Genomic DNA, 26,663 nt, shown 5'->3' with positions numbered 1-26,663 from the left:
GAAGTCCAAAAGCGAGACCTATGCGTATCCAAACCTAGTGGGCCATACTCCAGCGGCTGCCATACTTCGTTTACCATCACACACCCTACCTGCCGGGCAGTAGTAAACCTTATAGTTCAGGGCAGTAGCCAAACGTATAATGTGGTGGATACTTATGAAAGAAAGGAGTTAGGATTTAATGAGTCTTGTGGTAAAGTGTATGTAGCCAAAAATAGTCTGGCAATTTTAAACTGGAGGCAGCAATGTTATTTGTCTATGGTACTGCAAGCAGGTGCAGTGGAGGAGGTGTAAAATGTAGATTGTGAGGAGACTATACACGCTTATGGAAGCGTTTTGGAGAAGAGTGTTTTGGACAACGTAATCAAGGGGCAGTAGAATACTGAAATTCCATTCCAGTTGTTTTTCAACTATTTCAATATGTGCGCAAGTTTCGCTCATAAGTAAACTGAAACTATGGAAATGTCATACACAAGGAATCTGAAAACTTGGCAGCTATGATGGTTGTTTGTTTTTCTCGTCTTCATTGCTTGATATTGCTCGATATAAGAGGTCACTCATAATTACACTGAAATTACGAAAATGTCACATAAGTAATCTGAAGCCTTGGCAGTTATGATGATACCACGGTCTCAAAATACATACCAAGAAAAGCAAGCAAGACCATGTAATGGAAACAACAACGTTACATGCACAAATACCAAAAATCGTCCGACGTACACAGCGCAGAAGGGAAAATTCAGCCTTCACTGGCAATGTATATGGAAGACAGAGAACACAGATATCTGAGGGTGTGCAGCAGCAAAGACAGAACGAACTACGAGTACATAAGTTCTTATAGCAGCTAGTTGGTCCTGATTGGTGGGACAGTACTTATAGTGGAAAAATAACTCATGCGATGCGTAGTATGTGTTTAATAATGTGATTGGCTGCTGTGTTTTGAGTAGTAAAGAACGAGAAGCGTAATCCGAAGCCTTCAATCCAGACTGAATTGCAATTACAATTTCCTACACACTTTCTTTGTTATGAGATTTCGGAAAGTCCGTTTAATTTTACAAATAAAAACCGCCTCCATATTAGGGTACCTTAAATTTACGAACAAATGCCCCCTCGTTAGATTAAACGCTACGATTAGTTTGTTTCCGACGATGAACCTATGCGAAAGGATCCTACCAGTGAAAACAGTATACTGCTGCGCTCTGTGCGGGGACACCAAACATTTGATCTCCCCGTTTCAAGCTTAACTCCGAACTTAATAAGGATGCCCTAAAATGCGTTTTGTAAAGGGAACGAGACAGTATTGCAGCAGAAAAGTCCAAACTAAGATCGGTATGTATCATCAGTTGCCAGCAAAACTAGCTGGCATTTCCGGGTCCGTGGGAAGAAATTTCTTCCGGTTCGTGGTGGGAGTGTATTTTCCGCCTGATAATGACCATTTTCTCAAGCAAGTGCTTCACTTTTTAGCCAATAGCACGCTTTAGGGGGCGGTACAACAACCAAAGCCCCTCCCAGTACTGCCCCTTTGCCTGCCAGTCAGTGCAACAGCGCGTTGGGATTGGCTCTGGGTGCATTCAGCACTGCCACAGTTGCGAAAGGTGGCGGTAATACGAATGTCCGTAACTTCCACGCAGATGGCAGAATAGTTTTATATTCCAGAACGGCAACCTAGAGCCAGCTGTTGGCATGTGTATTGTAGAAGGCTAGGTAAGGCGGGCGGGGATTACAAGCAAAGACATTTTTTGCCGGCAGTTCATTGTGTATTTTTGCCTCCATGATTTTATGTTGCCACATTCACGAAACTTACTCGGATGTATAAAACAAGATAGTGAGGTCCGTAATATGAATGCTCTGCTGAGTCAAGTGAATTGTGCACGACGAATGAAGTTTACTTGTTACATCATGTTAATGTGATTATATGACATTTTCATTAGTGCCTGCTGTTAAAATTGAACGTATGTATACGTAATTTCTATTGCGCGAACCTGGCCAAAAGACAGGGGGGCGCTGTACATTGTCAAAGACATGTTTATAGTCCAGAGTAATACTAATACGAAATGCAGCGGAGTTGTGGACTATTGATGCTTCGTGATGTAGTGTTCTTTAAGGAGGGCGGTCTTAAACTTTCCTAAATTGGAGCAGCGTTGGTGCGGTCCTGATGTATACAGGATGTTGTTCCAGGTCTTGGGAGAATAGGTGGAAACATTCTGTGGTCTTGTTTTAGTCTGCAGGCTGATGTTGTCCTGCCTGCAGGTGTTCCGAGAACCACCTGAGATGGTGACCTGGTCTGTGTGGGTGTGCGGGGCCTTAGGGAAACCCACAATACAAAAGCTTGCCCAAACCTAAAAGCTCGAGGCAATGTTTCCCTAGCGAGAAGTTCAAAACAACATTTAAAAAAAATTAGTCAAAAGAAAAGGAAGGCCTCAAAAAAGGGATTACCAGATTAGTAATTTAGAAACACCACAAAGGTTTATTACAGAATTCAAAAGTAGAACACAGTAAGAATTACATGAATATACAGCAGAGTTACATAGAAGTCAATTGCCACTAATGCCATAAAATAATAATAATACAAAATATCAAGCAAACATCGGAGATGCTAAATCTCAGATGTGCAGTACAAATCTGTAAGAAATCGGACAGCATCTCTAGGTTTAGGAAAAGTCCAAAAAGAGCACTGCCTCACCCCCAATTTCAATGATTTATGCACAGTTTTCCTTCATATAAATTGGACAGAACTACAAAGTCAGCATGGTATGATTATTGTTCCAACAACTCACAATTTTACATTATTAAACATCACATTACCCTATCACCTAAGCGCTTACCAACCACATGAATATTGATTCGCTGGAAGAGGCGAGTGTCACCTGGAGGTATTAGAACAAACTAGTTTTATTTTTTTTATTTTTTAAATTTATATTTTATTCTGCAAACAAACATACGGTTCCAGCATATGTACAGTCAAACTAATTACCTAAACAACAGAAAACGATTGTGAAGGAATGCAGTACAGTGTGCAACTGAAAGGACATATTCTAGTAGGCTCTTCAGGAGCAGTGTCATTCAGAAATAAGTTACATTTTGTTGCACGTAATGTCAAATAATAATTGTAAACACAGAATAAACATTATGATGGTGCATCTAATTTAAACAAGGTAACATCACGGCCAATTGCATTAACTTTAAATACATTTATATGCGTGTAAGTCCAGTGCAGAGTGATTGATATTTAATGTACATTTTTAGTAAAACATGAAAACTCTAACATCTGCAAGATAAACAGGGATGTTGGTTCAGATGGCTTTGGAAATGATACAGCCGGTTTTGAAGATGATGCTGGCCAGCAGGGGGAGCTTATGGAGTTCCTTCAAGATGGGGTGATGTGATCATATTTCTTCAGGCCCTGGATGGGACGTGCTGGGGCATACAGGTTGCCCAGAAGGGTAACAAGTGTGGAGTCTTTGAAGTCATGGAGTAGGGCACGGGTACTCAAAGTACGGCCCGCGGGCTGGCCGCGGCCCGGCAACCCTTCCTTGGTGGCTAGCGGACCTTACCGACATAATATCTGTGTTCTTTTCTTTTTTTTCAAGCGTCAGCAAACACCTCTGGTAGCAGCAGTGCGGACTCAGGGAGACTGCTCTGTGGGGGCCAGGTGATTCTAGCCACAGTCTGAGTGGAGCAGCAGGGGCGCTAAGAAGAGGTGAACAAAGCCTCATTTACATGTAAATGGTCTTTTAAAGACCTGTGAAGTACTGGGGTGCGGCTGCTGTGTGTTTGCCCAGGAGGCTGTGTCAGAGCCCGGTGAGGTGGGAGGGCAGAGTAGAGAGTGAGAGCCAGGGTGAGGTGGGAGGGCAGAGTAGAGAGTGAGGGCTAGGGTGAGGCTGGAGGGCAGAGCAGGGAGTGAGAGCTCGGTGAGGTGGGAGGGCATAGTAGAGAGTGAGAGCCAGGGTGAGGTGGGAGGGCAGAGTAGAGAGAGAGCCAGCGTGAGTTGGGAGGACAGAGTAGAGAGAGAGCCAGCGTGAGTTGGGAGGACAGAGCAGGGAGTCAGAGCCCAGTGAGGTGGGAGGGCAGAGCAGAGAGTGAGAGCCAGGGTGAGGTGGGAGGGCAGAGCAGAGAGTGAGAGCCAGGGTGAGGTGGGAGGGCAGAGCAGGGAGTGAGAGCCCGGTGAGGTGGGAGGGCAGAGTAGAGAGTGAGAGCCAGGGTGAGGTGGGAGGGCAGCAGGGAGTGAGAGCCCAGCTGAGGTGGGAGGGCAGCAGGGAGTGAGAGCCCGGGTGAGGTGGGAGGGCAGCAGGGATTGAGAGCCCAGTTGATGTGGGAGGGCAGCAGGGAGTGAGAGCCCGGTGAGGTGACAGAGGGCAGCAGGGAGTGAGAGCCGGTGAGGTGACAGAGGGCAGCAGGGAGTGAGAGCCGGGTGAGGTGACGGAGGGCAGCAGGGCGTGAGAGCTGGGTGAGATGACAGAGGGCAGCAGGGAGTGAGAGCCGGGTGAGACAGATAGAGATAGAGACAAATAAAGACATATAGAGACAGGGGCTGACAGAGGTAGATAAGGTCAGAGGCAGAGGCAGATAGAGACAGATAGAGGTGGAGACAAGGTCAGAGACAGGGACAGATAGAGGCAGAGACAGATAGAGGCAGGGACAGACAGTGATAGAGACAGAGAGAGCGACAGAGAGATAGAGATAGAGGCTGGGACAGATTGAGACTGAGACAGACAGACAGACAGAGGCAGAGGCAGACAGAGACAGACAGAGGGAGGGAGACAGAGAGAGGGAGAGAGACAGGCAGAGGGAGGGAGACAGAGATAGGGAGGGAGACAGACAGAGGGAGGGAGACAGAGAGAGAGAGGGATAGAGGCAGGGACAGGAACAGACAGAGTTAGAGTGACAGAGAGAGGGAGAGGGAGACAGAGGGAGAAGGAGAGAGACAAAGGGAGGGAAAGGGAGACAGAGGGTGACAGAGGGAGGGAGAGAGGGAGACAGAGGGAGTCAGGGGGAGACGGAGTGAGGGAGGGGGACAGACAGAGAGACAGACAGACAGAGGGAGGGAGAAAGACAGTGGGAGGGAGACAGAGGGAGGGGAGACAGACAGAGGAAGGGAGACAGAGGAAGGGAGACAGAAGAAGGGAGACAGAGTGAGTGAGACAGAGGGAGAGAGGGAGTGAGACAGTCAGAGTGAGTGAGACAGGGAAAGAGGGAGTGAGACAGTCAGAGCGAGACAGAGAGACAGAGGGAGAGAGAGGTAGAGAGAGGGAGGAACAGGGAGGGAAAGAGGAAGGGAGACAGAGAGGGAGACTGAAAGAGAGGGAGAGAGAGAGAGAGAGAGAGAGAGAGAGAGAGAGAGAGATGTGTGTATGCCGGTTCTGGTGGCTCAGTGGACGAAGGCGTTCGCTGCAGGGACCAGTGATCAACCTCATGGTACCAGTTTTTTTTGTTGCTCTGGCCCCCCCCCACCCCCCCCCCCCCACTGACCCCGCCCCCACCGGTGCGGCCCTACGACACAAACCACACTGTAAATTTGGCCCCAGAGAAAGTTTGTGAGTACCCATGGAGTAGGGCATTCCTACCCTTCAGATGCGAGAGTACAAGGTCTTAAATAGAAGTTTGAAAGTCGCTATCTGAAAGAAACAGTTTGACTTTCTTTAGAAAAGAGGTACCAGGCTATTATCAGAGTGATCTCTTAAGGGAGAAGTTGGTGTTCAAGGTGAATCCAAGCGATTTAGCATTCAGTGAGAATTGGGGTATGAAGCTGGCAAGGTTCCTGTAATTGAGCCAGATTTGTACTGTATCTTGTTTGTTCTTGGCAAATAAGAATTCTGCCTTTGTTGGACTGGGCTTCAGGTAGGTGCTGGACATCCAGGTCTGAAAGATGTGCTAGCAGCGTTTGAAGTGTTGGATGTCTGAAGCAGAGGAGACTTCCAAGGAGAGTTGTGTATCATTTGTGAATCTTGATGTTGTATCTGTGAGTAGACCACCAAGCAGCTCTGTGTAAAGGTTGAAGATGACAGGAGACAGTATGGAACCCTGGGGGGACTCCACACTTGATATGAATCTTTTGTGACGTGGAGGTTCCCACATGAACAAAATGGTGTCTTCCCACATGAACAAAATGGTGTCTGTTGAAAAGGCAGGAGGAGAGCCAGTGAAAGGCATTTCGAGGGTGTGATGGCCGATTGTGTTGAAGGCAGCTGAGAGGTTCATCAGTATCAGCAGGCCGGAGTTCATCATCACCTGCAGACAGGAGGGTATAATCTAAGATGTGTAAGGTGTCTGTCTCTGTGCTGCAGCGTGATCTGAAGCCAAGCCAGACTGGTTACTAGTTCAGCAGATGGTAAGCATTGATGTGATTTTGTAGTTTAACATAGACTGCTTTTTCAATGTTCTTGCTGATGAATGGTAGGTGAATGATGGGACGGTAGTAAGTGAGGTCATCAGGGTCCAGTGTAGGTTTCTTTTGGAGTGGGAGAATATGGCACTCTTGAGTGAGGGAGGCATTAACAATTGTAAGTAGGGGTGAGAGAGCTTCCCCAGAGAGAGCTTCGACAAAAGATAATGGTAAGACATCCTCTTCATAAGAAGCAGCTTTAAGGGAGTTGAGCTTGTCATCGAGATCTGGGAGAGATAGGGCTTTGAAGGCGGTCCATTGTGGCGTTCTATGTGAATGGATTGGTGTAAGAAACGAAACAGGCTTGGTATCGTCAATGTGCTGTCAAATCTTTTATATTTTTTCACTGAAGAAGAGGGTGATGGAATTGCACTTTTCTGTGAAATGAGGAATAGGTGGTACCGGCAGTTGGTTGTTGCAGTGGATGATTGTCGTCTTGTGCCTCTGTTGGTGGCTTAATTGATAGTGATGGCATAGTACTTTGCGTTCTGTTTTTCTTCCATTTTCTTTCTTGTCTGTAGATGGGCTGCTTATTGTCAGCAAGGTCTTTAAAATACCGGGTTACTGAAGGCTTTGGTTTGCACTTATGTGTTGTAATTTGAGCGTGGACGTTCTTATAGCTTTCTAAATTTTGTTTGGAGTTGTTTAGAAGAGTGTTGACGTGGAGTTCTTAGGGTGAGAGATGAGTTCAAGTATTCGGTTGTTTATTGAGAAGTTTTTGTAGAATCTGAAGGTTTGTTCTTCTTCTCTTTTGTGTGGACCTTGGTTTGTTGGTAGTTCTCTGATCAGGGAGATACAGATGGCAAAGTGATCCAGTGAAAGGGTTTGAGTGGTTTGCTTTGGATTGTTAGTGATGTGAAGAAGACAAGGTCTGTGGCCTTTGGAGTATGTTGATTGTGTAACATGCTATTACCACGTTTAGTGCATCAATGCACTAGAGGAAGGTGTCTGTTTTCTTTTTTTGTTGAGCTTGCGTTGTTTGAAAGGTTGAAGCCACCAGAGAGGGTGGTGTGGGTGTGTCGGATGGATGAGGTGGTGAGGCGATCTGAGCTTTCATCAATGAAGTCCTTGTTATGCTTGGTAGGTGTGTATATGAGATTGGCGCGGCAGTCTGATTTGCAGAGAGAGAACAATATGTCAACATGAGCTGAACATTAATTGCTTGCCTAGTGTGCAAGACGGGAAGGATTTAAAGCTGACAGTAAGGCCTTCTCCCTTATTATGTGGACGGCCCAAACAATGGAATCTGTAGCCAGTAGTCTGTGGGAAGAAGGGCACCTAGGATCTGCAAAGATGTGGGGTTGAATCATGTTTCTGTGATAAAGAGGGCATCAAGCTTGCGGTAGGTGATGAAGTCTGCAATGTCTGGTGTGTGGCATACCGCAGAGCGAGCGTTAATGTGCATGAGTTGGAATGTGTGTTCTATAGTTTGAGGGTGTGTAGTAATTAATGGGATGTTGTAGGAGGTTGGGTCATTGTTGTGTGCGAATGCTATGTGAGTGTCTGGTTCGTTTACATCTGTATTTGATTGTGGGAATAGGAAGTACGGCATGCTGGGTGAGGCACATGATTATATCACCTAATATAAGTTTCACTTGCACAGGGGTTCTGGCCCAAAGCCCTTTCAGGCCCAAACAGGCAATGCCCCTGGCTGTGTGGTCTTCTTGCTGGGGACTCTCTGGTCATTAACACAGCTTAGTTTGCAGCCATGCATCTGATCCCTAATTGCTTATGTACACATTACTGAACTATCTGATTGAAAGAATCCATTTCACCTCTGAATTAGTGGCACATATGTGCGCATTTGAGTTAATAATTGTTTGAACTAAAACAACCCTAATATTTCATTAAACATTTCACACAAAATACAGCACTCTACAATAATCCATAAAACGGCCATGTTAGTCTGCTATATTACTGTTTCTATTTCCCACCCCATTGTTGATTAAAAATGGTTCATTCAAAACATTACTCCTCATAACCTCAAATGCACATGTGTATTTCACAGTATACCAGAAAAAAACTCTTTTAGGCAACAATATTACTACTGCATGTGAGATACCCATTCTGCAATTTGTGTATATTTCACTACGGTTGTTCCCCCGTACTTCTACTTCACTCCCCACCCTCCCCACTGGCATTTCTTCCCCTCCAACTGTATTACTGTTTAATTATGAGTTACAGTTCAGGCAGCAAAAAGTCCATCAGCAAAAAAAAAAAGAAAGTGGCACAACGTTTTAATGCCCCATTCTGCATAGTCAGACTGAAGGCAGCTTGGTGTAAGGTAGTGACAACGTATTAGGCAAGAAAAGTGAAATGATTTGTGTTGTGAGCTTCTAAAGTCTCCCCTCACAAGTCTAAGCTGGAGGAAAACCTCAACACAGAATACACTTCTAATTTGAAATCAGAAGGAGGATAACCAATGAAATAGTCAACTCTGTGATCACAAAATAGGTCCTTCCTTGTAGAAACTTTAAAGATGATTGTTTTACTTGTCTGCCAAACACCATGTTTCTAGTCTTGGGCTTTCATTTACCAAACCATTGTTTCCAGTGAGTTGTAAACTTTGTTAGCTACAAATGACCTAGCTGTTCTAACATACCCAGCGCTGTAACATATGGGGATCTATCTGGATCTGTGATTTGGTGGTAGTTAGAACTGGGGGTCTCTAGTTGGCAATGGTATACACCTTTGACCAAATAGGGACTGTTGCTTCTAAGTCAGGGAAAGGGGATTACAATACTGGATAACCACCCCCCCCCCCTCTTGGTAGCTTAGCACGAGCAGACAGGCTTATCTCAGAGGCAGTGTGTTAAGCATTTGTGAACACATACAGTAATACAGTGAAAACACTACAGATAGACACAACACAGGTTTTATAAAAATAAGTATTCTTAATATAAAGTTATCACAAGACCATAAACAACAAAAATCCACAATACTGTAATCGATAATGACTCTTCAAGATGGTAGAAATAGTTCAAAAATAGGTTATGCACTTAATAGCAGTCTTTAGCAACAGATTTTATTTTTTAAAAAATATATTTTTATTAACATTTTCAAAAATACTCACAGTACATCATGATACATTTGGCCGTTTCACAGTGGGGTAAATATGTTATGCAATAAAGAAGGAAAAACAAAGCAAACTGCTTCCATATGTCTGGCACGAGGAGGATGTTAGTCCAGCTGCCACTGTCTAGGTGTGAGTCCAAGGAAAAACTGGGGGAGATAAACTGTGGTCCTTATAAGGGAAAGAAGAGGGGAGGGGAGAGGGACGGAGACAGGGTCTGAAATGCAGGATCTTGGACATGTCTGGATAGCAGCCGCTACCTGCCAGGAGGGGGGTGTATAAAAACGTGCGGCGGATGGTGTATGTTGGAGCGTTCATGTTACCGCTGTAAGGTGTGTAAAGGGGGGGAGGGGGCACGAACGGGAATCCCCGCATATGAACCCTATTGCAGTGTAGGACTCGTCTGAATCCCAGGGGCGGGTTGGGAGGTATCAGGGGTAGGGCGCTCATGCGCTTGTTTAAACTGGTGAGATAGCATGGCCCCCTCCAGGGATCTGGGGTGCTTGCGTTGGCCCTTGGCTTCCTCCTCCCGTAGGAGTTATAGCAGTCTTTAGCAACAGATAACCCCAACTGGAGTTATCACGACGTCAAGGTCAAAGTAATCCCAAAGTACGACGCTGACCGCTAGGTGCGCGTCGGGCCCGTAGTCAAAACAGACCCACAGAGAACAGTACCTTAGAAAAGCAAAAACAAAAACAGCTCACAGCATCGGGGACGTGCGTCGTTGGCGCGTTGCGGTGTCAGTTCGTTGCTTAGGGAGAGGTGATGCATCGGTGTCCTGGATGCTAGCGCAGGCATGGGAGGCATCGGTTCCTGACCGTAGAGGAGGTGACATCATGATGGCGCCGAAACCACGGTTCCGTACCATGTCACGGTGTCGATGGATTCTTGACCACCCACGTCGTCGATCCGCCCTGCATTGATGTCGGCTTCGGAGTCGATGCGGCACAGCAGTAGGCATCGGGCCTATGTCGCAAGTCGGAGCCGCTCTCATGGCTATGGCAGGCTTACGATGTCGCTCGCAGCCGTCGATGTGGCACGGCGGCTGACGTCGGGTCTACATTGCAAGTCGGAATAGCGCTCATGGCTTTGATGCAGATGGCGGCGTCGATCGCCGGCATTGGTGTTGCAGAATTCCTTTTGTAGCAGCTAGAACAGCAAGTTCCTGATGCAGGCAAGCAGAAGGGGTGACGTCTGGTATCCCTGAGAATTCGATCAGGAGGCAAGCTCAAATCAAGCCCTTAGAGTAATATTCTGCAAGATGATAAAAGTTCTTTGAAAGTTCCTTCTCTCCTTTGCACTGAAGACACCACTGTAGGCTAACCCAGCAAAACAGCACACTGGCAGGGGGCAGTCCAAGTCCTACAGCTTCCTTGGTTCTTCTCCTTGGCAGAGGTTTGTCTTGTTGTTCGAGAAGTGATCTAAAGTCTTGGGGTCTGAGTCCCCATATGTGCCTAGTCCAAACCAGTTCTGTGAGTCCTGGAGCACTTTGTTTACAGGACTCCTTCTTTCCTTTGGCAGGGTGGGCCAGGGTCATCAGACACACCACAGGAGGTGGAGCAAGCATTGTTGAAGGCAGGCACAGCCCTATTCAGGCCCAGGTGCTACTCCTCCCACCCATCTACATGCTGATAGGTCTATTCAGCCCTGTGCTGACTCACCCTGTCTCCTGGAGCCACCCCAGCCCCAGTCACACACAAACCATACACACAATACATAAGCTAGCAGAGGCAGGCTGGATGGTTAGGAAAGAAAATGCCTACTTTCTAAATGTGGTATTTTCAGACACAGAATGTTAATACCAATGTCACTAAAAGATGTATTTTAGCATTCTGAGTTCAGGCATACTAAATTTGAATTTCTACCATGTTCCCTGGGTCAGTTAGGATTATAAGATTCTGGCCTATGGAGACAGGTAGCCTTGCAATAGTGAAAAACGAAAATGGCTTTAATTCACTATTAGGACATGCCACACACACCAGGGCATGTCCTACCTTATACTTCTAATGCACCATGTCCATGAGCCTACCTTAGGGGTGTCTGATATGAAGAAAAGGAAAGGTTTAGGTACTGGCAAGTGGATGCACTTACCAGGTCGACATGGCAGTACTAGACTGCACACAGGCTCTGCAATGGCAAGCCTGAGACACACTTTACAAGCTGCTTCTGTGGGTGGCACAACCAGTGCTGCAAGCCCACGAGCAGTATTTGATTTATAAGCCCTGGGCACACATGGTGCACTGTACTAGGGTCTGACAAGTAAATCAAATAACCCAAACATGGAGTCACTAATCAATACATCAATTTAACATAGAGAGCATATGCACTTAAGCACTGATCAGTAGTGGTAAAGTACCTAGAGTCATAAAACAGACACCAACAGGTCAGAAAAAAATACAGGAGGAAGGCAGAAAGTTCAGGGTTGACCCTGCAAAAATGGCCAAGTCCAACAGTGGTTATCACAGATTTCCACCTAATTTAAGAATTGGGGATGCTAAACAATAGTGAATTATATGTTTTTTAAAACAAAGATCAAGCAAAACTAGGCAGAGGCTTCAGCTTCCAAACACCCACCAGTCAAGTAGTACCATATAAAATATTGAATAAGCATCAATAAAAGTATTTGTTTTGTGCTTCGATCAAAATGTTGTATTCCTTTGCACCAAAAATAATTTACATGGAATTCAGTGCCTTACCAGCTTGTAATTGCTGTTAAAGGAAATACAAGGTAAGGTGACTTGATTGTTGATTAGAGGACTTGTGCATTATATGAAAGTAAGACATCTTCCGTCATGTAGTTCCTATAAACCCATATAGGATCTGCACTTTTAGACAACATAGACTTTTGGATTGGTGTCCAGACTGATTCCAGACAACCCCACCGGGTATGTTTGCCTGTATACCAGCTAGCTCACAGTGCCACTGTAAACTCCTCTTACCAAGGAGATAATAGTTCTTGGCAACTATCGAACATGACAACTCTGTCCTATCAGGGATCGTGGAAGCAGTACAGTACTTTTCACTCAGTCACGCATGCTCACTTTATCTCAGAAAGATACACAGAAGTAAACGGTGGGGACGTTTTCAATAAGTATTTATTGTACCAGTCATTCTAAAGTAAAATAGGTGTGTTGAAACAACCATAAGACAGAAACAGATATAAATGATTATAAGCACCAATAAAGTAAATGGATGGTAAATTCCTACCATAGTGCTAAAACAATGAATACAGGCAGGTATAAAAAATACATGACAATAATAATGCGCACTCCTACGATGCAACCCTAACTAGATGTACCTAAGTGTACCTAGCATGTATGTAGGTGTAGAGCCTAGAATCCCCCTAGACTGAAGCCAGCCCCATTACCTAAAGTGAGAGACCCTGTCTTGGTCTCGAGATGGACACCCGGGAGGGATGTCAGAGGTGGATCGTCTGCGTGCAGGAACCTCAGCGTCTCGCTTCAGTGTGTGAGCATGGAAGTCTTTTCTCCTCTGCCTGCCCTGGAAAAGATATGGTGTATATACACCCAAAATGTATCCTCGGGGGATTCTACCTTCCTGTGTCATATAGGCTTAGGATGACGGAAGGGATGACCCTTATACATTCTTATTAAACAGAAGATGGCGATCCTGCTGTAACTCTGAGAAAACTTGTGCATAATTAATTAAGCTAGTTTTTGGGGAAAACCACACAACATTTATGCAGCGCTAAACTAGGGAAAAAGCCAATAGCAAAACCCGGTATGTAGTGTAATGGCACGGTAAATGTAGGTGAAGGGTTAGGGGGCTACTCCAGCCTATATTGGGGTACCCTATGAATAGGCTTTCCTGTTTTCAGTTTCTATTTTTGGTCAATTCTGGTGGGATTTTTTTCAGTGTGTTTAAGTAATTTTATTACCTTAAAAAACAGTGGTTATCAGTGGTTACACATTATCGCGCCGTTAAAAACAACAGAAACAGTGTTTAAGGAACATTTTGCTTTTATTATTGCTTGCTTTCTGCACTAATAGTGCATGGTATATAGACAGTGTATGTACAGTGTATATGAGATCCAAATACATTTTTGCAAATCAAACTTATTTCAGTACACCATACAATACTTCAGTGACTCTTTGGTCATGTGCGCTCTCTTTTTCCTTCATAGGTAAACTTTTTTTCTGGGAAAAGGCCCTCTCAACATTGGCACTTGAGTCGGGCAATACCAAAACAGCCAGTACACAATTAACTAACTCTGGCCACTGACATAGCTTTCCATGCCAATACTGGTGCACTTGAAGATTGCGATTCTCTGGGCAGGTTCAGCAACGTTTGCGTTGAACTGGGTGCTTATATCCTCCGTTATTGAAGCGGTCAAAAATGAAGCCACACTTTTAAAACTATGGAGAAAATTCCCCTTTACGGAAGGGATCTAGAACTTGTACAGAATGCCACAGTGAGGTTTTATTGACTTCAAATGCCATGGTTGGCGAAGGGACATTTCTATGCATCATTGCAAGCCATTTCCCATACATTGTAAAATAAAAGTTCCTGAATTGCTCTTCAACATTGCTTTCCTTACCAAGTGGCAATTATCTAACATGTAACATGTTGCAGTGTCAATGTCACTAAAGGTGTCACCCAGCCTACTCTCAAGGAGATGTTTCACATCTACACCAAGTATGCTGAACACTTGGCAGACAAGGGTGTTGGAAGACTCTAGTTTTTTTATTACGTCCACTTCAGCAGTTATGTTTTCTTGTGAAAATCTAACCACGCAGTAGAGTTTTATTTTTTTTCACATCACTCGCAATATGTGACCAAAGATCTTCACATTTCTTGCCTTTGGCATCATCACTCAGCAAAAGTTCTTTAAACAGTTACCACGTGGATAATAAAGTATTCACAGCCACTTGTACTGATACCATCAGCTAAGTGACACAGCTGGGATGACTCTTTCTTTGATGCCACACAAAGCAAAAATGAGAAATATTTGCGTTTCATTTCCCGCGCATAGCAAAACCGTGCACCAGAATGGACTAAAAAGTCAATAGCATTCTTCATTAACTGAAAACTGAAAAGATGCTTTCAGCATACCATCTAACAAGTGGCAAGGATCTCTAACAGGGAGGCACTTCAGCTCAACTATCGATTTTGACAGGCCATCACACAACTTTTTCATATACTTAGCTGAATAACTGCAAATAAAACAACATCACTCCAATCTTTGTTGAGCTGGGAAAGAACCTTTTTGCAGCAGCATTCCAAGTGACACTGCCTTCCATGTTTTCCTAATGTCTGGTGTCATGTTTTCACCACCATCCCAGATGCTTTGTGAGAGCACTCTTTTCACATATACTTGTCACTATACCTTGCAATAAATGTTTAAAGCCTGGGGTGTTGGCAATTCACCTACTATCAATACTGACTCACTAGAAACTGGTGGCTGATATATCCAGGGTTTTACCCCTTCTCTGGGTAAATGATGGCACATATTGGGAAAGATTCTTATGAAACCAGGCATTTTATCCATCAGTGAACGAATCATAAGCAGCCAAAATATAAAAATAATTTTGATATTTCCTGATTCTCCACAGTTTATAAAATAATTAAACAAGACCAAAAACATGCTTCTAAACCCTGCATCTTCAGACCAAAGACCACAAAACTGAAAAAAGCAAAAGGAAGAAGAAACAATATTTTAGTGACATCCATAAACAACAACAACTTAAACATAATAATGTTAGCCCAGTCCTTCTTGCTGCTAGCTTGTATAGCAAAGTTACATAGTATTGGCCACTTCAGGAAGAAAAAAATGACTCCTACACTCTCCTTTTCCTTTCTGTGAATGGCATTTAGTTTGTGGTTGTGCCGGTGTTGCTTCAGTGTTTATATGTTTACACTGGGTGGGGTTTTATCAGTTATTATAAGTTTAAACCTAAAACCGGACAGCCTACCTATGAAACATAACACTACACACATCACGTACAATTGTAAATTAAGTTGCTGTGTGTCATTTATCAGAAATCCCTCTTCTCAATACCTGGTCTCTGGATTTTCACCATTACATGAGTGACCTCGACTCTGCTGAGAAAGGAAAAAGGGGATTGTAGAGGAATAGGAGAGGAAAAGGGGATAGGCAGACTGATCTTGCAAGAGTTAGGAGCAGTGGGACATGAGAGGTAGAGATAGGTGGGTTATGGAGAGACTTATAGCAGATAGAGAAAGGTTAGGTACCCAGGAAAAAGTTACATCTCAGTAAACAGAGGAAGATGTTTACACAGACTTAGAGATAGAGAAACGTACATTTTGAAATTGAGAAAATAGTGGGATACACTCAAGGGTGAGGTGGAGACAAACATAAAGCGGAAAGTGAGGTGAGTTGTTGAGAAGTAGACGCAAAGAGATGTAGTGAGATGAGGCAATGTAAGAATGATAGAGATGCAAAGTAGAGAGTAGTGGAGTAGAGAGGCAAAATTAAGAGTTCTGGAAAGGCGGGTCAGTTGGAGAGTAATCAGGCTGGGGGAGGGAAGGGTGGAAAGACTGCTGTGTAGACAGAAAAGAGCTGAAGTAGAGGTAATGTAGAGAAAGAGGTGAGGTTGATACGCTGGCAGAGAGAGCTGCAGATGAGAAGGAGGTCAGGTAGAAAGATGTCTAAAGAGACCTAGCTTGAGATGGTGACTTGAAAGAGACAGAGGAGAGGCAATGAATGAGAAAAGAGATGAAGCTAGAAAAGGAAAGATAATGAAAAAGGATTAAAGTAGTAAGAGGTGAGATGGAGTAAAAAGAGGCAGAACGAGAGGAGGTGATATACCAAATAAATCATGAGGTGATGAGCGGTTAGCCAGTGAGAGAGCTATAGTTGGGGTAGAAAGGGATGAGGTAGTGAGAGAAATGTGAAGTTGAGGGAGAATCGAAGTATAGGGAGGTTAGGTAGTTGCTGGTGAGCTAGAAAGATGACTGAGAGGGGAGTACAAGCTGAGGCAAGGGGAGATGCAGAAAGAGATGTAGGTAAGGTAAATAAAGAGATGGGGTTGAGAGACAGGTGAAGATACAAACAACAGTGAGGTCGCGGAGTGTGTGATGAGTTAGAGAGTTGAGGTAGGAAGAGAGGCAGAGAAGTATAAAAGCATATTAATGCACATAGGGTGTGTAAAGAGAGAGATGAGGTCGTGAAAGACAGATAAAAAAATATTGGGGGCAGAGAGAGATATATTGAGAGTATAGGTAGATTTAGAGGAAGGGAAGGGAGTTCAGATGAGGCATACACAGTACATACAGCAGGTGATCTAGATGGAGTGAAAAAAAAGTAAAAACTGAGGGGTGAGGTAGAAGAGGTGAGATGAGGTGCAGTGAAGAAAGAGATACATTTTTCTTCTAAATCTAATCGCAACCAGCTGCCTGAAAGCGAAAAGGTTAATTTGAGCAGACTGGGCTTGCACACTAAGCTTCTGGAAGTGCATGCTCAGCTGTCCAGTTATAAAATACTCTTTTTGTGCACACTGACAGTGGGGCGTCTAACTGTCCTAATGAAAAAAACAGGGTCCCTCAGCTGGCATTGCACAGTCTTTCCATACCTTGAAACAGCTCTGAATGTCACTAGTGCTGTTTTTTTCTCTCCTTAATCTTTCTCTCCTTAAAGTTGGCTGTTTCTAAGGTTCTAACCGGTTCACCCATACTGGGTTGCTGCCCTCCTACCTCGCTACTCCTTGGAAACGATGAGATGCCGTCTATTCCGTGACCCAGCGTTTACTTTTATCCCTTCGTCCCTCTGGTTCCGACAGCCTGGTTGTTTCTGGCAAGTTGGGTCTTACAGGGTTTTCTGGGTGCCACTGGCAAGTGAAATTCTTTTGTTTCAGTTGTATAGTATTATTTTTGTTGTTTTTAATGGGGTACAATGTGTGCTTTCTTGGGCCTGGATGTAAAGCAAATGATGTGGTTAACTCAGTTTGCTTTATTTACATTATTTACTCTAGATATGTCAATAAGCACCCTGTCATTCATCCATGTATTTTTCTTCCTGTGACATGTTTATAGTTCTCGAGGGGTGGCTAGGTGTACCTACTGGAGATTGATTTTAGTGCTTTTTCTCTACCGTGGATTTGTGATTGCTCATCCCCCTGCTTCTTTTATGCCAAACTGAGTATCTGCACTATCTCTTCTATCTTCTAAAGGTGTTTCTGGGTGCCTGCCAACGGTTCTGGTTCATTGCATGTTCTTGCATGGTTTCACATGTGACTCCTCGACTTCGGGGACTGTTGCAGGGAGGGGATCAGGTTTTTTGCACTGCAGATACCTGGGTTTCTTCATGTTCTTTTTCAAGGTTGTAAGCTTTATGCTGAATTGGCTCACATAGGTTGGGCTGTACTCCCCTGCTGTTTAGGTCTCGCCTAAGGCAGCACAAGTACTGTCTTTTGCACAACCTTTCGTTAGCTGTGGTCTTAGAGGCTGCCCATTGCTTACTATTGGTTGCCTTTATCGTTGCACTCATGTCCTTGCTTCATGATCATGGACGCATTATTTGTGTCCTTCTGCATTTAATTTTTGAAGCACTGTATGTTCATTTTATTTTATTTTTTAAACTTTTTATTCATTTTCATGTAAATCATACAGTTTACAAAACAAAAACATGCAGTATAGCATCTTACAACGTATTCAGACACATTTGTATTGTTCCCCAAGTTCAAAATTAGACTTCGCACGATAGTCGAAACCCCCCACCCTTCCTCCAACATTGTGCCTTTAGACCTCTTCCGCCTCTGTATGTTCATTTTTGAAGCAAGAGTGTATGTGTTTCACAGCTCTCTCCATGTCCACGTTGCTTAGTTTTTAGTTTTTTTCACACTTGGGTTGCTTTTTACCTTGTATGCTTCTCCCCTGCATTGCACTCTCTCTTTCATCTGCTCCCCTCTCCATTTTTCTTTTCCATGCCCTCCGTGTTGCTTCACTCCCAATGTGTCCCCTGTGTTACTACTCCCCCATTCCTGTTGCTTCTCTTCCTCGTTACTTCTCTTCCTCGTTGCTTCTCCCCCCCATGTTGCTTCCCTCCCTGAGTTGCTTCCCTCCCTGAGTTGCTTCCCTCCCTGAGTTGCTTCCCTCCCTGAGTTGCTTCCCTCCCTGAGTTGCTTCCCTCCCCGTGTTGCTTCCCTCCCCGTGTTGCTTCCCTACCCGTGTTGCTTCCATCACCGTGTTGATTCCATCCCTGTGTTGCTTCCCTCCCCTTTTTAGGTCTCGCCTGTCGATGCGCATGCGCATCGAGCTTGCGAGAGACTATGGGGGCTTAACCACTCTTTAACTAACTTGCAAGGAATCGTGGCGATTCCTTGCAGTGCCCGTGACTTTTAAGCTCAATGCGCATGCGCATTGAGCTTAAAAGCGCGTGCACATCAGTTCCCTCATCCGCACCTCGCATTTCTCCTCCCCCCTCGCCCCCTCCCCTGCCCGCCGTGTCGCATTTCTCCTCCCCCCTCCCCTTATCTGCCTTCCCTCCGTCTTGTTATATTTACAGCAAGCTGTCCGTTGCGCTCGCGTGTATGCCTCAAACTGCTTCATTAGTGCTCGTGCCTGCCGTCTGCCACGCTCTCCATATTGTTTAACACCGCAAGCCCTTCACAGCTCATCTTAGAGCTCGCGCTACGTTTTACTGCACATTTGCCCGTGCCATTCTCCTGCATTGTTCTTTAGAGCCTGCGCTCTGTGCCACCGGCAGAGATATTGTATCTTCTCACGAGCGCGTCTATGATTTGTCACTCTGCCTGTGTTGCGAGAGCACCGTGAAATACTTCTGCCAGCAATTTTGTTTTCTTCTAAAGATTAAAGTGTTGTGGCCACTCACATAGTCAAGTAACACTTACCTCTTGCTGTTCACCCCGGCGTCCTCCGTTATTTCTTCCTCATTACCTCGCTTTCATCAAGATCATAGGGGCGTGAAATCGCTCTCGGAGACCGTCTTTATATTTAAACACTGCCACCCTGTGGCCACCACTGGCATTTAGTTTTCACTTGTTCACCATGTTGTCGTGCCTGCCGTCTGCCACGCTCTCCATTATTGTTTAACACCGCGAGCCCTTCACAGCTCATCTTAGAGCTCGCGCTACGTTTTACTGCACATTTGCCCGTGCCATTCTCCTGCATTGTTCTTTAGAGCCTGCGCTCTGTGCCACCGCCAGAGATATTGTATCTTCTCACTATGATTTGTCACTCTGCCTGTGTTGCGAGAGCACCGTGAAATACTTCTGCCAGCAATTTTGTTTTCTTCTAAAGATTAAAGTGTTGTGGCCACTCACATAGTCAAGTAACACTTACCTCTTGCTGTTCACCCTGGCGTCCTCCGTTATTTCTTCCTCATTACCTCGCTTTCATCAAGATCATAGGGGCGTGAAATCGCTCTCGGAGACCGTCTTTATATTTAAACACTGCCACCCTGTGGCCACCACTGGCATTTAGTTTTCACTTGTTCACCATGTTGCTCTCCAGAGATTTAATCTCAACACTCTTTTTTAATTATTGTTCGCTATTGGCTTTGCACTTCCCTTCCCAATTCAAATGTGCATGGATAACATACAGGTGCGTACCCACAAAAAACACTTGCTTGTTTACCCCAAAACTCTACCTGTTTGGAGGATCCGTTTAGGTTGGCTCGCAGTCAGACGCTGCCTAAATTACAAATCCCCAAACCTAGGCTTCTAGCAGTGTTTTTCTCCTATTCTGTTTTTTTTTTTAAACAAAATGAGTTCTGGTGACGCTACGTACGTTTAATTATGATATTCCGAGCGTTAAAACATACACTGCCAAACGTGCCTTCACATCCTCACCCCCTCATCCTCACACACCCTCACTCACCCTCACACCCCTCACAACCCTCTCACCCTCACTCAGCCTCACACCCCCTCACCCTCACACACCCTCACCCACCCTCACCCTCGCACCCTCTCACCATCACCCCCCTCCCTCACACACCCTTACCCTCATCCCCTCACCCTCACACACACTCTGTCACCCTCTCACCCTCACCCTCACACCCCCTAACCCTCACCCTCACCCTCACCCTCACCACCTCACACACCCTCACACACCCTCACACACCCTCAAACACCCTCACTCACCCTCACACACCCTCACACACCCTCACCCTCACACACCCTCACCCTCACTCACCCTCACCCTCACTCACCCTCACACACCCACTCACCCTCTCACACCTGCTGCACTCTCCTGCTCTCTAGAGATGTGGCCTAACGACCAGAGCTGCCATCTATGTCACGTAAATACAAAACATGTTGCATTCCAAATGCTATAGGTGTCACATTCGCGAAAGTTATAACTATTGGCGTTGTAAATGACAAAGCTATCAATTTAGCTATTTTAAAAACCAACAAATACATAAAATATTTGTCATTTACAAGACCAATAGCTCCAACTTTTCTAATGCGAGACCTATTGCATTTCCAATGCTTGTTGCTTTCTCCTTCTGTGTTGATTTCCCCCTCTGTTATCCCCCCTCTGTTATCCCCCCTCTGTTATCCCCCCTCTGTTATCCCCCTCTGTTACCCCCCTCTGTTACCCCCCTCTGTTACCCCCTCTGTTATTCCTCCCTCTGTTATCCCTCCCTCTGTTATCCCTCCCTCTGTTATCCCTCCCTCTGTTGTCCCTCCCTCTGTTGTCCCTCCCTCTGTTGTCCCCCTCTGTTATCCCCCTTCTTTGTTGTTTCCCCCTTCTTTGTTGTTTCCCCCTTCTTTGTAGTTTCCCCCTTCTTTGTAGTTTCCCCCTTCTTTGTTGTTTCCCCCTTCTTTGTTGTTTCTACCTTCTTTGTTGTTTCCCCCTTCTTTGTTGTTTCCCCTTCTTTGTTGCTTCTCCCTTTTTTGTTCTTTCCCCCATTTTTGTTGTTCCCCCCAATTTTTGTTGTTCCCCTTTTCTTTGTTCCCCTTGTTGTCCCCCCTGTTTGTTCCCCCTGCTTTGTTGTTCCCCCTTGCTTTGTTGTTCCCCCCTGCTTTGTTGTTCCCCCCTCTTTGTTGTCCCCCCCTCTTTGTTGTCCCCCCTTCTTTGTTGTCCCCCCTTCTTTGTTGTCCCCCTTCTTTGTTGTTTCCCCCCTTCTTTGTTGTTTCCCCCTTCTTTGTTGTTTCCCCCCCTTCTTTGTTGTTTCCCCCCCTTCTTTGTTGTTCCCCCTTCTTTGTTTTTTCCCCCCTTCTTTGTTTTTTCCCCCCTTCTTTGTTGTTTCCCCCTTTCTTTGTTGTTTCCCCCTTTCTTTGTTGTTTCCCCCCCTTCTTTGTTGTTTCCCCCTTCTTTGTTGTTTCCCCCTTCTTTTTTGTTTCCCCCTTCTTTGTTGTTTCCCCCTTCTTTGTTGTTTCCCCCTTCTTTGTTTCCCCCTTCTTTGTTGTTTCCCCCTTCTTTGTTGTTTCCCCCTTCTTTGTTGTTTCCCCCTTCTTTGTTGTTTTCCCACCTTTGTGGTTTCCCCCCCTCTTTGTTGTTTCCCCCTTCTATGTTGTTTCCCCCTTCTTTGTTGTTCCCCCTTCTTTGTTGTTCCCCCTTCTTTGTTGTTCCCCTTTCTTTGTTGTTCCCCTTTCTTTGTTGTTCCCCTTTCTTTGTTGTTCCCCTTTCTTTGTTGTTCCCCTTTCTTTGTTGTTACCCCTTCTTTGTTGTCTCCCCCCTTCTTTGTTGTTTTCCCCCTTCATTGTTGTTTTCCCACCACTTTGTTTCCCCCCCTGTTTGTTGTTTTCCCACCTTCTTTGTTGTTTTCCCCTTCTTTGTTGTTTTCCCCTTCTTTGTTGTTTCCCCCCTTCTTTGATGTTTCCCCCTTCGTTGATGTTTCCCCCTTCGTTGATGTTTCCCCCCTTCTTTGATGTTTCCCCCCTTCTTTGTTGTTTCCCCCTTCTTTGTTGTTTCCCCCTTCTTTGTTGTTTCCCCCTTCTTTGATGTTTCCCCCCTTCTTTGATGTTTCCCCCCTTCTTTGATGTTTCCCCCCTTCTTTGATGTTTCCCCCCTTCTTTGATGTTTCCCCCCTTCTTTGATGTTTCCCCCTTCTTTGATGTTTCCCCCTTCTTTGATGTTTCCCCCTTCTTTGATGTTTCCCCCTTCTTTGATGTTTCCCCCCTCTTTGATGTTTCCCCCCTCTTTGATGTTTCCCCCCTTCTTTGATGGTTCCTCCCATCTTTGATGGTTCCTCCCTTCTTTGATGGTTCCTCCCTTCTTTGATGTTTCCCCCCTGCTTTGATGTTTCCCCCCTTCTTTGATGTTTCCCCCCTTCTTTGATGTTTCACCCCTTCTTTGATGTTTCACCCCTTCTTTGATGTTTCACCCCTTCTTTGATGTTTCCCCCTTCTTTGATGTTTCCCCCTTCTTTGATGTTTCCCCCTTCTTTGATGTTTCCCCCTTCTTTGATGTTTCCCCCTTCTTTGATGTTTCCCCCTTCTTTGATGTTCCCCCCCCCTTCTTTGATGTTTCCCATTTCTTTGATGTTTCCCCCCTTTTTTGATGTTTCCCCCCTTTTTTGATGTTTCCCCCCTTCTTTGATGTTTCCCCCCTTCTTTGATGTTTCCCCCTCTTTTCCCCCTTTCTTTGATGTTTCCTCTTCTTTGTTGTTTCCCCTTCTTTTTCGTTCGTCCCTGTTTTGTTGTTCGCCCCTTCTTTGTCGTTCGCCCCTTCTTTGTCGTTCGCCCCTTCTTTGTTGTTCGCCCCTTCTTTGTGTTTGCCCCCTTCTTTATTTGCCCCTTCTTTGTTGCTTGCCTCCCCCGCTTTCTTTGCCCCCCTGCTGTTTTTGTCCCCCCCCTGCTGTTTTTGTCCCCCCCTGCTGTTTTTGTTCCCCTCTTCTGTTTTTGATCCCCCCTGCTGTTTTAGTTCCCACCTGCTGTCTTGATTCACCCCGCTGTCTTGGGTCCCCACTGCTGTCTTGGGTCCCCCCTGCTGTCTTTGTTCTTCCCCTGCTGTCTTGGTTCTCCCCCTGCTGTCTTGGTCCCACCCCTGCTGTCTTGGTCCCACCCCTGCTGTCTTGGTCCCACCCCTGCTGTCTTGGTCCCACCCCTGCTGTCTTGTTCTCCTCCTTTCTGTCTTGTTCTTCCCACTACTGTCTTGTTCTCCCCCCTGCTGTCTTGTTCCCCCCCCTCCTTGCTGTCTTGATTTCCCCCCGCTGTTCCCCCCCCCCAGCTGTCTTGGTTCCCCCCCATCTGTCTTGGTTCCCTCCCCTCCAGATGTCTTGGTTACTCCCCTCCAGCTGTCTTTTTATTTTTTTATGATTTTTTTTTTTTGGGATCTAGTCAACATCAAAGTTCGACATCTTTTTACAATATACCAGGTAGCATTCAGCAAGTAGTGTTACATCACACAAAGTACATTAACAATTGCCCAGCGTTTCCCCCTTACTTTTTTTGGGGGGGGGGGTCACATTTCCATTAGGTCCTCTCCAGTCTACTCGTCATGTCGCTGTGTATCTTAAAAGACGAAATGACATTTTAATGTATACATTTCCCTTCATACCTTACTCTTCCACATTGTAGTACTGGGTTCTGGTCCTCCCGCCCACAAATTAGTCTCCCGGAATTATCATATATTCTGTATCACTGTATTCATCTTAATATCTACTCATCTGCCTGTGTATTTTGAAGATAATGCAGCAGAGGTTCCCAATAATCCCTGGGTCTGGACGCTTGTGGTAATTCTTCCGCATATATCTCTAAAGTGTCTTTACAGTATGACATGTCCTTGAGCCATTCTTTGAGTCTAGGAGGGTGTTTGCTGCCCCATCTAATGGCAACTCGGCATTTGGCGAATAGTAGTGCCACAGCCAGGAATTTCCTTCTTTTTTCAGGCGTTCTCTTATATATACCTTGTAGACATACCAGTGGTGCATTTGGTATCATTTCGGATAGCATAATTGTGAGCGCTCCCGTAACGTGCTCCCAGTACTTATGTATTTGTGGACAGGCCCAAGCCGTATGTGAGAAGTCAGCTCCCAGAGCTTCACATCTATAGCACTTGTAATTTGGCTGAAGGCCGTACTCGTACTTATATAGTTGAGTCGGGGTGTTGTAGAATTGATGTAAACATTTTAAGTGTACTATGCGCAAGTTGCAGTTTGGTGTCATTAATCTCAACTGCATACAACTGCATTCCCAATCTTGTTAGCTTATATTGTCCCCCAGTGTCTGCTCCCATTTATTAAGCTATTTACTACCCCTCCCTGCTCTGATTGCGACGTGTTGTACAGACTGGTGACTAGTTTCTTGCGACCAGCCGCAATTAGTAATGCTTGTAGGGCTTGCAATTTGGGTGGCTCCTCTGGCTATGAGTCGAAAAGTTCTTTTATCGCCGTCATCAGTCGCATATGGGCAAATAGTTTCAGTGGTGTGTTTTGTATATTCAGTAATGGGTCCTCCCTCTGGATAAAACTGCCATGTGGGAATACTTCTGCCATAATATTTATTTTCATCTCTTTCAGTAGTTGAAGCATACCCATGGCTGTGTTACAGACAGTCCTGGGTGGTGTGCAATGGGAAGTGCTGGGGCGTAAACGGGAAGTTTCTCTGCTTGACGCGCCAGTGTGTACCTCGTTCTTGTGGTGCAGTGGACCGTTTGAATCCTGTCTGTTGGTAAAGGATATAGGGTCTGATATGTATGCCGTCAGGGGTGTTGGATGCACACTGTCCTCCTATACTGCCACGTTTGGTATAAAGGCACGTGGCTGTAGCCAATAATGAGCATGCTGTGCCTGTGCACAGTAAAAGTATAATTGAAGATCAGGTGCCCCGAAGCCACCTTTGTGGTAGGGCTTCGTCAATCTATCCCAACGTATCCTAGCCTGTTTTCCTGCCCATGTTAGCTTCTGCATCGCTGACCTCAATTTTGAAAATAGCGCCTGTGTTAGCCAGATTTAGGGACATTACTGAATAAATATAGAAATTTAGGTAAGACTACCATCTTTTGCAGTGCAATGTGATCTGCCAACGAAAGAGGCATCTGTATCCATCTGTCTATTTGTTCATCCAATTGAGTCATTGCCCTACCATAGTTTTCTCTCAGCACCAATTCCGGATCTCTTTGTACCCATATGCCCAAATATTTTACCGGGTCCGTTTGCCACTTCAAGGGATAGTCCAGACACGACTGTGTTGTGGCCCGTGTGAGCGGTATAACCACCGACTTATCCCAGTTAATTCGTAAGCCTGAGTAGTGCTTGAATCAAACATATTCTCTAATGAGTGCAATTAGGTGAGTATTCGGATGCCGAGTGAACAGCACCATATCGTCTGCATGGAGGGAAATGCTGAGGGGACGGAGATGGAACTGCAGTGCCCCTCTGAATGTAGTTGCCTAATCTTGCAGGCCAAAGTTTCTAATATCAGCGTGAATAAGATAGGGGAAAGTGGGCATCCCTGTCTCGTTCCACGGCTTATACATATGGGGTCCGACGTCTGGCCGTTGATCCTTATTCTGGCACTGGGACTGTTTTATAGTATCTCTATCCATTTCATGAATACCTCCGGGAAGCCCATCCGACGTAACACTGTGAGCATATAGACCAATTCAACTGAATCAAAGGCTTTTGCTGCGTCCAGTAGGGCCGCCGCAGCTGGTATGTCGGGGTCTAGATGGTGATATAGCGCAAAAATAGTGCGAAGATTGTGAGTAGTAGATCTATTGGGTACATACCCCGCCTGATCTGGCAATACCAGTTTTTCCTGTAGGAGCTGTATTTTGGTTGTGATTATTTTTGCCAACATCTTGGCGTCCATATTGATTAAAGACAGCGGCCAATAAGAGTCAGGTTTTGTGGGGTCTTTGTCCGGTTTGGGGAGCGCTACCAAGAGGGCCTCTTTTAGGGAGGCGGTTAGCCTACGATCCACATACGCTTCTTCATACATTTCAGCTAGATGCGGTATCAGCAAGTCTCTGTATTCTTTATAAAATTCCCCAGGAAGTCCGTCCAGGCCGGGTGCTTTAATATTTGGTAGGGACTTTATAGCGTCTACAGTTTCGTCTTTGGTAATATGGTGACTCAGGAATTTGCGGTGAGTGTCGGACAGCCATGCTATGGCAACATCCTGTAAATATTGATTTATATCTGATGAAGTGGCAGTTATTTTAGTGCCGTAGAGTTCCCTAAAATAGCTTTTGAAGCGGTCCAAGATAGAGGAGGTGTCATATACAGTGTGGTTGTTGTCATCTGCCATCTGTGTTATGTAGGACGCTGTTGGTGCCGGTTTTATTTTGCTGGACAAGGCCCGTCTGGGTCTGACTCCCTCT

At 45.3% G+C, this 26,663-nt stretch overlaps 1 protein-coding gene across 1 annotated transcript in view; it reads left to right on the top strand.

Annotated features, from left to right (window-relative positions):
• The first annotated feature begins 1,565 nt into the window (after positions 1–1,565).
• The window catches only part of FANCI (FA complementation group I), a 636,131-nt gene continuing 611,033 nt past the window's right edge, over positions 1,566–26,663 (top strand). The window contains exon 1 of the mRNA XM_086958134.1: positions 1,566–1,701. The gene's annotated coding sequence lies outside the window, so the exon portion shown is untranslated. The remainder of the gene's footprint in view (positions 1,702–26,663) is intronic.

Source organism: Lissotriton vulgaris, chromosome 2_1 (genome assembly GCF_964263255.1).
Source record: "Lissotriton vulgaris chromosome 2_1, aLisVul1.2, whole genome shotgun sequence".
In the NCBI taxonomy this organism is placed as follows: domain Eukaryota; kingdom Metazoa; phylum Chordata; class Amphibia; order Caudata; family Salamandridae; genus Lissotriton; species Lissotriton vulgaris.
Note: the sequence above shows the minus strand (reverse complement) of the source record. Positions and strands in the feature narration are given on the sequence as shown.